This window comes from Equus caballus, chromosome 1 (genome assembly GCF_041296265.1).
Source record: "Equus caballus isolate H_3958 breed thoroughbred chromosome 1, TB-T2T, whole genome shotgun sequence".
NCBI classification, from domain to species: Eukaryota; Metazoa; Chordata; class Mammalia; order Perissodactyla; family Equidae; genus Equus; species Equus caballus.
This window is the reverse complement of record NC_091684.1, coordinates 122,660,087-122,675,783: the sequence shown is the minus strand read 5'-3', so window position 1 is coordinate 122,675,783 and position 15,697 is coordinate 122,660,087. Positions and strand designations below refer to the sequence as shown.

At 39.4% G+C, this 15,697-nt stretch overlaps 1 long non-coding RNA gene across 1 annotated transcript in view; it reads right to left on the bottom strand.

Annotated features, from left to right (window-relative positions):
* Positions 1-3,071: 3,071 nt before the first annotated feature.
* LOC138924308 (uncharacterized) overlaps positions 3,072-15,697 on the bottom strand; it is a 54,314-nt gene continuing 41,688 nt past the window's right edge. Inside the window, exon 2 of the long non-coding RNA XR_011439279.1 lies at positions 3,072-4,440. This is a non-coding gene — a long non-coding RNA (uncharacterized lncRNA). The remainder of the gene's footprint in view (positions 4,441-15,697) is intronic.

The following is a 15,697-nucleotide window of genomic DNA, read 5'->3' as shown; positions in this document are numbered from 1 at the left end:
CAAGTCTGGAGTATTTGTTTGTAATCTTACTTAAAGGTAAGACAAACTGAAAAAGGCACTGGGTTTTATGAATGCCAGATTCCATTCCTCATAACCTACTCTTTTTTCTCCACCTGGCACATTCCCATGTGTCCTCTGAGATCTCACACAAATGTCGCTTCTTAGAGAAGCCTTCAGTGACTCCCCCAGTTTCCTCCATGCACTCTGGCCACGTTACTGGAACAGCTGGAGGCTGAGATATAACAATTTGTTTACATGCCTGCAGCCCCTCAAGACTGTGAACACCTTAAATGTGGTGGTGTGGTGAAACAGTGTCATTCATCTTTGATTCATTCTTGTGTTTGGCCAGCAGGAGGCTCTAAATAATGTTGGTGGAGAGGTGACTTTTTTGTTGCCTTTTAACTCCCTGTCAGAATTATGTCCCTCATGACAAATCAATAAGGGAAATATGTGGTTTCATACCACATATACCCACAAGTTATGCCAAGTAATAACAGAAAATAAACACAAGCTTTCCAAGCAATTACATATTGGGAGAAGATCCTTTCTCTCTGCACATCTGGGGTTGAGATGAGAGCACTCCGGCACCGACAAGCAGGATGGAGGTACACAAGTTCTGACTTCTGGGGGGGCGGTGCGGGGAGGCGGCCAGAACACCAAGTGATGGCTGTGTCCCAGCCTTTCAGCTATGGGCTTTGTGGAAATAAATAAGATCAGCCAGATATGAAAAACAAAGGCTATTTATTCAGAGCTTGCTAAAGCAAGGGAGTCAGCCACCACCACCTGAGTTTGGCAGAGACTCAAAGACAGGCAGAGGAGTGGGAAAGGTTTATAATGGAAAAAAAGGACAGCTTCCTGGGTGCCCTGATTTGGAGATTGTTGACCTGGTGAGGCTGGAGGTGGCCTAACTAGAAGTGGAGTGTCCTACATGATTGGTTAGGGGTGCATATTTAATTTTTCCTTGGTCGGTTCTTAACTGGAAGCAGGAGCAAAAATTAGAGAAGCTGTCAGTTATTGATCAAGTCCTGGCCAATTTTAGCTGATTGTTACAGAAGTTATTGTTTAGCTTCCTGGATTGTCAAAATGACTAGAGACTAGAGATAGCAGTCTGGCTTCCTGCGAGTCTAACCACTAGCAGGCTGGCTTCCTGGCTGTTTACTGTAGATAAGGGGGTTTGTTCGTTAGGTTCCTGCAGGTTGTGGGCCCAAGTTTTATTTTTATATATGGTCTGGTCTTTGTCCCTTTGCATATTCAGTCTCTCGGTTTGGTATCACTAATGTGAAAATGCGGTTCAGAGCCATAGAATTTAGGAGCTGTAGGGATACCTAGAACTCTGTGCTCCAGTCCTAATTGTCACTTGCGTGCACACACACACACATACATGCACACACACACATCTCTGTCTCAGCTATTCAGCGGCATGCTCTCTCAGACAACCCCTTTTCCAGAAATTATGCAAAATTCCAACACATACTGGGATGCCCTAAAAGGCAGACAAGCTATCCTAAATGAAAGTTGTTCCTCCACACCCGGAAGCTCTCTAAAAGAAGGGGCAGGATGGTCATTTCGTAGGCTTTATTCTCTCACTCTACATCCAGTCAATTTAACATTTAAATCCCACTGCCTTTCCGGCACGCCCTGTGTGTGCGCAAATGGTCTTAGTGCTTCTCAGAAGTTAGACGATGGCTGCTTTTGTCTGCTAGTACTAAGTCTTCTCAGAATTTCGACGTACACAAAACCAGAATCTTCTCAAGGCAGCAACTCTTAGTCTTGTAAAACCCAGGACATACGTACGGCTCCGGATTCCGTTAATTGACCAGGCTTGTTCCTTAACAAAGAGCCCAGAAACAAAGGATAGGATGCGTGAGCCGCTTATAGCCCTCCTCGCTGTGCACCAGTGGACTCAGGACTTACTGGCCTGCACCCCTCCTAGGTGGCTGCGTCCCTGCATCCTGGGCTGGCAGCCGCATGGTCCTGCGTCCTCCTGTCCTCTCAGGCGCTGAGCCAGCCCGCCAGGCGCAGCCTCTGCAGCTTGGCCCCCGCCGCGCAGCTATTTTTAGCCTCCGTGGCGCTCGGGAGCCGAGGTGCTGCCTGTGCCTGGTGACGGCAGATGCGCCAGTGACGCAGAGCCTGTCTTGGGGGCATCCCGCCAATCCGGCAGTAACCTCTCCCTTCGCGGGGAACGCTCCTCCCACAGCTCCGTCTGCCCTTCTGAAACCCCGCTGTAGGCAATATTTGGGCCCTTGAGAAAATGCAAGTGTGCCTAAGAAGTCAATAGTTTCATCATTCTACTTTAAAGTGGTTTTATCAGAATAAGAGGGAGGGGTGCCACGGAGAGGAAGGGCTCCCCCGGTGGGATCCTGGTCATGTTCACCCTGCTCTGCATTTCGGCTAAGACTAGGGCCAGGCATTTCCACAAAGTCTTAGCACGGGGGGCTTGCCCTCTTCAGCCAGGGGACAGCATTTTTTCAAGGACCCTACCAACCTCACTCGTACAAATGAAGTTACTTAGATGCACCTGGAGGCGCCCTTCGGTCTCTTGATGTGGTGGGAACAGCACCCCTACCTGCTGGCCCCCTCCCCCCGCTCCGCTCCTTTCTCTGCAGGGCAACCTCCCATGAGTCAGATCAGAGGGCCCATCCCCCTCCCCTAGTACAACCCTGAATTTCCCCCAAAACACACACACCACCTTTGGGGATGTGCTCTGCCGCAGAAACTCAAGTTTATCAGCAATCCAAATCAAATATAATTAGGCAAATAAAACCAAGTTGTGTAATGTACGCTAAAGTCACTTGGAAATGTTTAGTGAATTTGTTACCATTTTGCATTATCTAACCTGTGATTCTTTGGGGGCATAGATTGAGACGGTCTGCAAATGGACGGATCTTATATTATATTTCCAACAAGTTAGGTTTCACTTTCAATCAATAGATCTACAGAGTCAGAAGGCAGAGGAAAGTGTGTGTGTGTGTGTGTGTGTGCGCACACACACACACACACACACATGCACGCAGTTATGGAATCCAAGCTGGGTAAGAGTTTGCAGATAAGCATGCCAAAGAACCTTATTCATACATTCAGCTGTTTATTGAGGTCAGGCTGTATGAAAGGCTCTGGCCAGAATTTGAAGATAAAATGGTAAACCAACCCCATCTTCTACTCTCCAGAAGATGTGGAGTTCACCAGAGTGTGTGCTGAGTGCCATAGCAGGTAACAGGAAGCAATTCTATTCAGGGAATATTCAGGAAGCTGCAGAGGGGAACAAGGAAAATAAGGTTTGTCTCAAAGTATGGTCATCAGGTAAACGTGGTTTTGCTGAGATGTCCACATAAGGGTAACGTCAGCTGTTTTCCTACCTAGCAGTTCTAGGTAGCCTAGTCCTTTTAGGAGATGCCTCCACCCAAAAAAGACAGGTTGACACTGAGCTCCTGCTCAGGGGTAATGTCGTTCTACTTTTAGCCCCTGGACAGTTTCTATTCAGTGATATAGTGATGTCAACCTACAGAAACAGAAACTGGTTTAAGAGGCAAAGTGTTTATTTGGGATCAGAGAATTGCAATTCAGGGAGCACAGCTTCAGGTAGAAATCGAAATAGTGTCCCAATTACAGAAGAGGGGCTCAGGGTTGTTATGGGATAAAGGGAGGAACATGAGGTGAGCTGTATTAAAGAAGAGTTCATTGGTGCTCGATGAGGTAAAGTTAGGTTTGTAGTTCATAGATTGGCTTGAGATTTGGTTATCAGGCAAAAGGCTAGACTTGTACTTCGTTGTTGGTTGGCAATTAGCAGCAGCAGAAGTCCAATTACATCAGTACTTACAAACTGGATATTCTTGTCCTTACTGACTTCTTGGAAGGTTGGTGGTTTGATCCAGTTTGGAAGATATAGAAAACAAGGTGTGCAAGGCAATTCCTCTGAAATAGCTGTGCCAGTTCTATTTTAATATGGCTCCACTCATGTCATCTTTCACAGTGGGTCACGTGTGAATTGTTTATAGCTATTATAAGAGATCTGGCAAGGACAGAGGGATAAAACCATCCATATGAGTAGAAGGAAGGAACTCTGGGGTGTGGCCTTCCTCATAACCTCACTCCTGCCTAGAAGTTTCCAGAAGTGACTTTCTTCTAACTCCAAACTGGTTGTTCTGATGGCAGCAATTTTTCAATAAACTGATAGTAGGAGATAACATGGTCCATTCAAACTGGGAAATCCTGATGCTTACCTCCGAAAAGAACAATGTAACTTGCTGTATAGTCTCTAGTCTTTCATCCATTGTGTTGAAAATGACTCTGAAATACCCTGCTTCATTTTGTTTATACAGACACAAAAAGCCTTGGGACTCCACACATGCTTTGTTTTGTATATCTTTCTTCCCAGCAGTTTTCTTCAAGAATATACAGACAGCAATTTTACTTTAAAAAGTGCCTGGACCATTGCTTTTCCTATAATCAAAAACACAAGAATGAGAATTTGGTTTAAGAATAATCCTTCAGCAAATACTGGCTCTTATAATAAGCATATGAAAGAATTATGTAAATAGTTTACTTCTAAAACCTTTAAAATAAGTAAGCAAATCCTCTGGACTAAAAGCCTCCTGTAGATCACTCATGACAGAGCTGATGGAGGAAAGTCACCAGACCTTGTGACCACTCATTCCTTCCACCAGCATTTACTGAGGAAACATTTAGGAAGTTTCGTGAGAAATGATGAATTACCACCCAGCCGCTTATTTCCAGAAGACTGGGTTTTGCTGATTGGACAGGAAAGTTGAAAGGCATTTTTGGAAATTTATTAAGAGGATATTATTTGAACCAAGACTCCCTATAAAGATATAAAACTTATTTATTTATATCAAATGTCTTCATAAGATTCCTTGTTAGAGTTCTGTAGAAACATTCAAGTGGAAAAAGGAGGTGACTCACCATCAACGTACCTCTTCCAGGTTGTTCTTGAGTATCTCTTCTCCTGACACACAGAAAAGATCCCTAATTCCATGCCTTTTCCGTGCCTGATCCTCCCCAGTTCAGAGTTTGTGTTAATTTAGATAGAAAAGAGTCAGAGCAATAGCAAAGTGAGAAAATAGAGGGTCATGGAATTAAAAGAAGAGAATTGCAAAGGAGGGGGCTATTTGCAAAGAGCCCAGGGAACAATAATAGTAACAGCATGGCTTGACGAGCAGTGCTATGTCCGTGCCCAGGATCTGAACTGGCAAAACTCTGGGCCCCCAAAGCAGAGCACGCGAATGTAACCACTGAGCCACAGGGCCGGCCCCTATAATAAGTCTTGAAATGGGGTAGAGTTATCTTCCTACTTTATTCTACTTTTTCAAGATTACTTTTACTATTCTGTTTCATTTACCTTTCTACATAAATTTTAGAATGATCTTGCTTATTTCTATAAAAAAATCTTGCTGGGATTTCATAAGAATTGGTTTAAATTCATATATCAATTAGACGAAAATTGACACTTTTACTATGTTGCATCTTCAAATCCATAAATGGACTTCCTCTCTATTTGTTTAAATCTTTTTCATTTGTTTCATCAGCATTTTGCGGTTTTCAACATACAAATTCTGTACATGTTTTGCTGTATTTACAACTGTGTATTTCTCTTTTTATTTTGAATGATTTTTAATGATGTTATATTTTTAATTTTAGTTACCATGTGTTCGCTGTTACTATATAGAAATATAATTGATGATTGTAACATCCTAAAATTTTGTTGAACTCACTTATTAGTTATAAAAGTTTTTTGTATATTCTTTGAGACTACTATGTAGACAATGTCTTCTGCAAATGGAATAGTTTTGTTTCTCCTTTCTGATGTTATGATTTTTATTTCCTATTCTTGCCTTATTGTGCTGGCTAGAACTTCCAGTAGTGTGTTGAATAGCAGTGATGAAAGAGAACATCTTTGGATTGATCTCATCAAGATGGCACTGTGAGCAGACGTTGAACTCACCTCCTCCCATGAACACAACAAGGTTACAACAATTTTGGGAAGAATCACCGTGGATTGAAAACTGAAAACTGGATGAAAAGAACCCCCACAATAAGGGACAGTCCTGACGAAGGCAGAAGAGGCAGTAACTCCGGCCAGAGAGAAAAAAGCCACCTTTGGGAGCAGTGGAGCTTCTCAGCTGGCCAGGCAGGAGCCACCCTAAGGTACACAGCCCTCCCTGGAGGAGTGAGGTCTGGAGCAGGGGCGATACTGCTATAACCATCCTTTGGACTCAGCCCAACTGAGATGGGGTTCTTACTGTCTGGCTTTGCTGGCTATTAACTGCAGCGAGGACACCCCCAGAAAAGCTATCGGCTGAAAGCTGAAAAGATCCAGGTCTTAAAGGGCCCACACACAAACTCACTCATTGCAGCAACCTAAAATCACCAGAGAGAAAGCTGACTGTCCTTTGGTGAAACGAGACTCACCTGGTGGGCTCTGGGGGCATCTTGGTGAGAGGAAGGTCCTCTCCAGAGACTGAGACGTTGGTGGGGGCCTTTGTTCTGAGCTGGTCCAGGCATGTTGACACAGACCCTGGTGGGTGCCATTGAGGTTGATCCCTTGGCCTGTTAGCCCAGGGTTCTGCCACACCCACTAGAGCACAGATTTAATCCAGTTCAACCAGGGCAGGCAACCCACCCGAGGGATTGGCTCCACCTAACAGCAAGCCCTCAGGCTACTTTTCAGCCTGCATTGACTGGGTGCCTTGATCCTCTACAGGCAGGCAAGGGTGTCTGCCTCTGTGGGGCAGGGCCTGTATGAGGACCAGGTGAACTGTGGGGGGCATTGGGGGAGAAGTGGGGATATCTGCAGTGTGGCATGGAGGTATGCTCCAGGGGGTTGAGAAGTGTGCACAGACCAGGACTGTGTTGACAGTGTATATGGTCCAGTGGGGGGGTGAGGCTTATCAGCGGCAGAAGACTTGTGCGTCACAAGTAGCCATAAAAAGGATCAGCCCCACCTTCCAAAGCCTGAAACAATTGAGTGCCCCCATGCCAAGGGCTAGCCCCACTCAGCTGAACTCCTAAGAGATCTGACAACAGCCTTGTTGGCCTCAGGCCTATCACAACTATATGCCCCTGAGCCTAGCAACCAGCTACACTGGGTACCAACCCAATTAAGAGGACAATTGCAATAACAGTGTGCTGATAGACTTTGTAGTCAACAGAGCTGAGCCCCCCCCCAAACCGGATTTACTAACAGCTGGCCAGGGAGGGAAAGATCAGAATCCCTGGGTACCTACAGTGGGAGCAACCCTGCCACAGCAGAAGAACACAAGTAGCCCACAAGGGAGTCACTCCTGGTTCTTATGGACTGGTGATGAGAGGGAAGCACAGTGCTGGGCCTCATAAGGCGTCTCATACATAAGGCCACTTCTCCGAGATCAGGAGACATAGCCGACTCACCTAGGACAAAGATAATAGCACAGAGAAAGAGTCATAATGAGGAGGGAAAGGAATACTTTCCAAGCAAAAGAACAGTAAAAAACCCTAGAAAAAGAGCTAAGTGAAACAGAAACTAGTGACCTACTCAACAAAGAATTCAAACAAAATATAATGAGGATGCTTGCAGATATGCGAAGAATGGATGAACACAGTGAGCACATCAGCAAAGAAGTGGAAGATATAAAAAAAAATCAGAAATGAAGAATACAATACTCGAAATGAGAAATTCACTAGAGGGACTCAATAGCAGAGTAGAGGAAGCAGAAGAATGGATCAGTGAGCTACAGCGATCAGTGGGGTGCCAGCAGAACAGAAAAGAGAAAAAAGAATTAGACAGAATGAGAACAGTGTAAGGGAACTCTGGGACAATATCAAGAATGCTAACATTTGGATGATAGGGGTCCCAGAAGACGAAGAGAGAGACAAAGGGGCAGAAAATTTATATGTCGAAATAATGGAGGAAAATTTTCCTCACCTGAGGAAGGAAACAGACATCCAAGCTCAGGAAGCACAGAGAGCTCCAAACAAGATAAACCCAAAGAGGCCCACACCAAGACATATTATAATCAAAATGTCTAAAATTAAAGACAAAGAATCCTAAAAGCAGCAAGAGAAAGGCAACAAGTTACATATAAAGGGAAGCCCATCAGGCTATCAGCAGACTTCTCATTCGAGACCCTACGGGTGAGAAGAGAATGGCATGACATATTTAAAGTGCTAAAAAGAAAAAACCTACAACGAAGAATACTCTATCCATCAAGGTTGTCATTCAGATTGGAAGAAGAGATAAAGAGCTTCCCAGACAAGCAAAAATTAAAGGAGTTTATCACCAAGAAACCAGTTCTGCAAGAAATGCTGAAGGGACTTATTTAAGTGGGAAAGCAATGAGCACAAATGGAGATAAAAAAAAATTATCAAAAAAACCCAAAACAGCAACAACAACAAAAAACGGGCAATAAAATCACTTGTAAGGTAAAAGTATAATAAAGGCAGAAGATCAACTACCTGTGAAGATAATATGAAGGTTAAAAGACAAATGTACTAAAATCACCTACTTCAATGATAAGAGGGTAATGGATAGACACACACTAAACAAAAGACTATATATGATGTGAAAAACATATAATGTGGGAGGAGGGGAGTGAAAAAGTAGAGCTTTTAGAAAGAGGTCAAGCTAAAGAGTCTATCTACTCAATATAGACTGTTGTATGCATAGTATATTAAATAGGATCCTCATGGTAACCACAAACCAGAAACCTATAACAAGCAGGAAAAAAAGTAAGACAAAAGAAATCAAACATATTACTAAAGATAGCCATCAAACCACAAGGGAAGAGAGCAAGAGAAAAAGAAAGGAACTGAGAAGAACTACTAAAACACCCCAAAAAAGAAAAAGTGACAAAATGGCAATAAATACATATTTATCAATAGCTACTTTAAATGTTAATGGACTAAATGCTCCAATCAAATGCCATAGGGTGGCCAACTGGATAAAAAAACAAGATCCATGTATATGCTGCATACAAGAGAAACACTTCAGACCTACAGACACTCACAAACTGAAAGTGAAAGGATGGAAAAAGATATTCCATGCAAATGGCAAAGAAAAGAAAGCAGGGGTAGCAATACTTATGTCAGACAAAATAGACTTTAAATCAAAAACTGTAAGAAGAGACAAAGACGGGCACTACATAATGATAAAGGGAACAACCCAACAAGAAGATATAACACTTGTAAATATCTATGCACCCAACATAGGAGCACCTACATATATAATGCAATTATTAACAGACATAAGAGGAGAAATAGACAGTAACACAATAATAGTAGGGGACTTTAACACTCCACTTACACCAATGGATAGATCATCCAAACAGAAGATCAATAAGGAAAGATTTGCCTTAGAGGACACATTTGACCAGATGGACTTAGCAGATATATACAGAACATTCCATCCAAAACCCACAGAATACACATTCTTTTCAAATGCCCATAGAATATTCTCCAGGATTGATCACATATTAGGCCACAAGACAAGTCTCAATAAATTTAAGAAGATCGAAATAATGCCATGCATCTTTTCTAACCACAAAACTATGAAACTGGAAATTAACTACAGAAAGAAAACCAAAAAAGCCACAAAAATGTGGAGATTGAACAAAATGCTACTGAACAATGATTGGGTCAATGAAGAAATCAAAGAAGAAATCAAAAAATTCCTGGAGACAAATGAAAATGAAAACACGACATGCCAAAATCTGTGGGATACAGCAAAAGTGGTTCTATGAGGGAAGTTTATAGCAATTCAGGACTACTTCAACAAAGAAGAAAAATCCCAAATAGACATTCTAAAAGCACACCTAAAGCTACTGGAAAAAGAACAACAAACAAAGCCCAAAATCAGCAGAAGGAAGGAAATAATAAAAATCAGAGCGGAAATAAATGAAATAGAAACTAAAAAAAAATAGGAAAAATTAATGAAACCAAGGGTGGTTCTTCAAAAAGATAAACAAAAGTGACAAACACTTAGCTAGACTCACCAAGAAAGAGAGAAGTCTCAAATAAATAAAATCAGAAATGAAAGAGGAGAGATTACAACGGACACCTCAGAAATACAAAAGATAATAAGAGAATACTATGAAAAGCTATACGCCAACAAATTGGATAATCTAGAAGAAATGGATAAATTCTTAGAAACACACAACCTTCCAAAACTGGACCAAGAAAATGTAGAAAATTTGAATAGACCAATCACCACTAAGGAGATCGAAACAGCAATCAAAAACCTCCCCAAAAATAAAAGTCCAGGACCAGATGGCTTCCCTGGTGAATTCTACCAAACATTCAAAGAAGACTTAATACCTATCCTTCTCAAACTCTTCCAAAAAATTGAAGAGGAGGGGAGGCTTCCTAACTCCTTCTGCGAAGCAAACATTATCCTGATACCAAAACCAGACAAGGACAACACAAAAAAAGAAAATTACAGTCCAATATCACTGATGAACATCGATGCAAAAATCTTCAACAAAATACTAGCAAATCGAATGCAACAATACATTAAAAAGATCATACATCATGATCAAGTGGGTTTCATTCCAGGGATGCAGGGATGGTTCAACATCCGCAAATCTGTCAACGTGATACACCACATTGACAAAATGAAGAAGAAAAATCACATGAGCATCTCAATAGATGCAGAGAAGGCATTTGACAAGATACAGCCTCCATTTATGATAAAAACTCTAAATAAAATGGGTATAGAAGGAAAATACCTCAACATCATAAAGGCCATATATGACAAATCCACAGCAAATATGATTCTCAATGGAGAAAAACTGAAAGCTATCCATCTAAGAACAGGAACCAGACAAGCATGCCCACTGTCACCACTCTTATTTAACATAGTATTGGAAGTCCTAGCCAGAGCAATCAGGCAAGAAAAAGAAATAAAAGGGATCCACATTAGAAAAGAAGAAGTGAAATTGTCACTCTTTGCAGAAGACATGATTTTATATCTAGAAAACCCTAAAGAGTCCACTAAAAAACTTTTAGAAATAATAAAGGAATACAGTCAAGTCGCAGGATACAAAATCAATGTACAAAAATCAGTTGCGTTTCTATACACTAACAACGAAGTAGCAGAAAGAGAAATTAAGAATACAATCCCATTTACAATTGCAACAAAAAGAATAAAATACTTAGGAATAAGCTTACACGAAGAGGTCAAAGATCTGTACACCGAAAACTATAAAACATTGTTGAAAGAAATTGAAGAAGACACAAAGAAACAGAAAGATATTCCATGCTCTTGGATTGGAAGAATTAACATCGTTAAAATGTCCATACTTCCTAAAGCAATCTATAGATTCAATGCAATCCCTCTCAAAGTTCCAACAACAATTTTTATAGAAATAGAACAAAGAATCCTAAAATTTATATGAAACAACAAAAGACCCCGAATAGCCAAAGGATTCCTGAGAAAAAAGAACAAAGCTGGAGGTATCACACTCCCTGATTTCAAATTATACTACAAAGCCATAGTAACCAAAACAGCATGGTAGTGGCACAAAAACAGACACACTAATCAATGGAACAAAATTGAGAGCCCAGAAGTAAACCCACACGTTTATGGACAGCTAATATTCGACAAGGGAGCCAAGAGCATACGATGGAGAAGGGAGAGTCTCTTCAATAAATGGTGTTGGGAAAACTGGACAGCCACATGCAAAAGAATGAAAGTAGACCATTCCCTTACACCATGCACAAAAATCAACTCAAAATGGATTAAAGACTTGAATGTAAGACCCGAAACCATGAGACTTCTAGAAGAAAACATAGGCAGTACGTTCTATGACATTGGTCTTAGCAGCATATTTTCAAGTCCCATGTCTGACCAGGAAAGGGAAACAAAAGAAAAAATGAACAAATGGGACTACATCAAACTAAAAATCTCTGCACAGCAAAGGAAACCATCAACAAAACGAAAAGACAACTTAACAATTGGGAGAAGATATTTGCAAACCATATATCAGATAAGGGGTTAATATCCAAAATATACAAAGAACTCATACAGCTCAACAACAAAAATACCAACAATCCAATTAGAAAATGGGTAAAAGATCTGAACAGAGATTTCTCCAAAGAAGATATACAGATGATCAACAGGCATATGAAAAGATGCTCAACATCATTAGCTATCAGGGAAATGCAAATCAAAACTGCAATGAGGTATCACCTCACTCCGGTCAGAATGGCTATAATTAACAAGACAGGAAACAACAAATGTTGGCGAGAAGGGAGCCCTTGTTCACTCCTGGTGGCAGTGCAAACTGGTGCAGCCACTATGGAAAGCAGTATGGAGTATCCTCAGAAAATTAAGGATAGGTCTACCATATGATCCAGCTATTCCACTCCTGGGTATTTATGCAAAGAACTTGAAAACACAAAGGCATAAAGATACTTGCACCCCTATGTTCATTGCGGCACTATACACAATACCCAAGACATGGAAGCAACTTAGGTGCCCATCAAGGGATGAATGGATAAAGAAGATGTGGTATTTATACATGATGGACTACTACTCAGCTATAAGAAATGGCGAAATCCGGCCATTTGTGACAACATGGATGGACCTTGAGGGTATTATGCTGAGTGAAACAAGTCAGAGGGAGAAAGTCAAATACCATATGATCTCACTCATAAGTAGACGATAAAAACGTCAAAAAAAAAAAAAAACCCACATAGCATTAGAGATTGGACTGGTGGTTACCATTGGGGAAGGGGGGAGGGGGGAGGGCAAAAGGGGTGATTAGGCTCACATGTGAGGGGATGCTGGTGTGTTAATTATAATTGGTGTTCGGGTGTTGAACATGATGTAATGTATACAGAATTCGAAATATGAGGTACATCCTAAAAAAATTAAAATTTAAAAAGAAAAGAGAACATCTTTGCCTCATTCTCAATATTGGATAGAAAGCATTCAGTATTTACCATTACATATGATACCAGTTGTAAGATTTCTGTGGATGATTTTTAACAAATTGAGGAAGTTCCTCTCTATTCCTATATTCCTGGGGATTTGCATCAAAAAATTTTTCTGCATCAATTGATATGATCATGTAATTCTTCTTCATTATTCTATTAATATGATAATTTTCAAGTATTGACTCAGCCTTGCATCACTGGAGTAAGTCCCTCTTGGTCATGGTATATAATTCTTTTAATATACTCTTGACCTATATTTGCTAATTTTAAAAGGATTTCTGTATCTATATTCATGATGGGTATTGGCCTATAGTTTTCTTTTTGTACTGTATCTGGTTTTGATAGTGTGGTAATACTGGCTTTATAGTTTTAGTTGATAGATTTTCTGAATGGGATTGTGTCACATGGGTATTATTTCTGCATTAAGCATTTAGTAGAATTCTCCAGTGAAACCATGTGGACTTAAAGATTTATTTTGGGGGAGGTTTTCAATTATGTATTTAATTTCATTAATAGTGATGAGACTATTCAAATGATCTATTTCATATTGGGTGAGTTGTGATAGTTTCATATGGTATATTTCTTCTAAGTTGTAAAATTTATGTATGTAAGATTGTTTCTAGTACTCCCTTATAAATCTTTTAATGTCTTCAGGGTTTGTAGTGGTATCCCTTGTTTCATTCCTGATATTAATAATTTGGATCCTCTCTCTTTTTTCCTGCATCAGTCTTGCTGTGATAGAAAATTTTATTGATCTTTTTCAAAGGATCAGTTTTTTATTTTATTGATTTTTTTCTATGATTTTTCTATTTTAATTTTTATTAATTTCTTCTCTTTATTATTTCCTACTTTTACTTGATTTGAGTTTATTTTCCTCTTCTTTTTCTAATTTCTTGAAGTGAGACCTTATTGATTTGAGACTTTTCCTCTTCTCTAATGTGAGCTTTTAGTGCTATAAATTTCCCTCTCAGCGCTGTGAAGCAGTGTTCCACCAATTTTAATGTGTTGCATTTTTATTTTCATTCATTTTAATGTATTTTTTATTTTCCTTGAAACTTCCTCTCTAACTGATAGAATATTAAGGAATGTGTTACTTAATTTCTATGTTTTAAGATTTTCCTGTTATCTCTCTGTTATTGATTTCTAGTTTTATCCTGTTGTGGTCAGAGAATAAAACCTCTCTATGATTTCAATTCTTTAAAGAGGCTGAGGCTTGTTTTCTCACACAGAATATAAATATAGTTTATCTTGGTAGATGTCACATGAATGCTTTAAAATGGCATGATTACGCTGTTGTCAGGTAGAGTATAAATGTTGATTATATCCTATTGGTTGATGGTTTGTTGAGTTCTATATCCTTGGTGATTTTCTATCTCTCCTCTTAGTCATTGAGTGATTTATGTTAAAGTTTCTAAATGTAAGTGTGGATTTATCTACTTCTTTTAATTCTATCAATTTTTTTCTTCACATATTTTGCAAGTCTGTTGTTTGGTGCATATACATTTAAGATTTCTTTGTCTTCCTAGTGGATCCATCATTTTATCATTATGTAATGTCCTTCTTTGCCCTTAGTAATTTTCTTTGTTCTGAAGCTTACTTTATCTGCTATTAATATAGCCACTCCTGGTTTCTTTTGATTGATGATTACATCAATGGACATTTTCCAGTCCTTTTACTTTCAACTTACCTGCACCATTACTGTCCAAGGGAGTTTCTTATAAACACACAAATTTTGATTATGCTTTTTAATCCAGTCTGCCAATCTCTGTCTTTGAATTTGTGTCTAGACCACTTACACTTAATGTAATTTTTGATACATTAAGACTTAAGTCTGACATTTAAATTTTTGTTTTCTGTATGTTCTCTCTGTTTTTCATTTCTCTGTTTTCTTTTTCCTGACTTCTTTCAGGTTTATTGAACATTTTTTAGAATTCAATTTTGATTTATCTGCAGTATTTTTGAGTATCCCTCTTTGTATAGTTTTTTAAATGGTTGTTATAGGTATTACATTATATACACATAACTCATCATAGTCTACTACTGTCAACACTTTACTAGTTCACATAAAGTGTAGAAATCTTCCCTCCATTTGTCCCTTTACCTCCCCATTTATAATATATCTATATTAAATATTTCCCCTAATACATTGAGAACTACATTAGATATTGTTTCAATCTTTTTCTTCAATCATAAAACATAATTTAGAAAACTCAAGAGGAGGAGGCTATTCCATTGTATTACCCATATTTTTATTCTCTTTGTTCTTCTTTCATTCTTCCTCAATTTCCTACATTCTTTCTTTTATCATTTCCTTTTCATTTCAAGAAATTCCTTTAACCATTCTTTTGGGTTAGATCTACAAACAATAATTTTTTTTTAATTTTCATTCATATGAGAATGATTTCCCCTTCATTCCAGAAGAATATTTTCACTGTATATAGAATTCTGGGTTTAAAATACTTTTCTTTCAGTACTGGAAAAATGTTGTGCCACTTCTTCCTGGCCTCCGTGGTTTCTGATGGGATATCTGCTTTTATTTAAATTGTTTTTCCCTGAAATGTAATTCACCATTTCTCTTTGCTTTCAAGATGCTTTTTCTTATTTTTCAGTTTCTATCACTTGATCACAATGTGACTTCATGTGGATTTATTTGGGTTTATCCTCTTTGGGCGTCTCTCAGTCTTATGAATCTATAGGATTATGAATTTTGTCATTTAGAAATTTTTCAGCCACTAATTATTCCAATAATCTTTCATTGCCACACACCTTA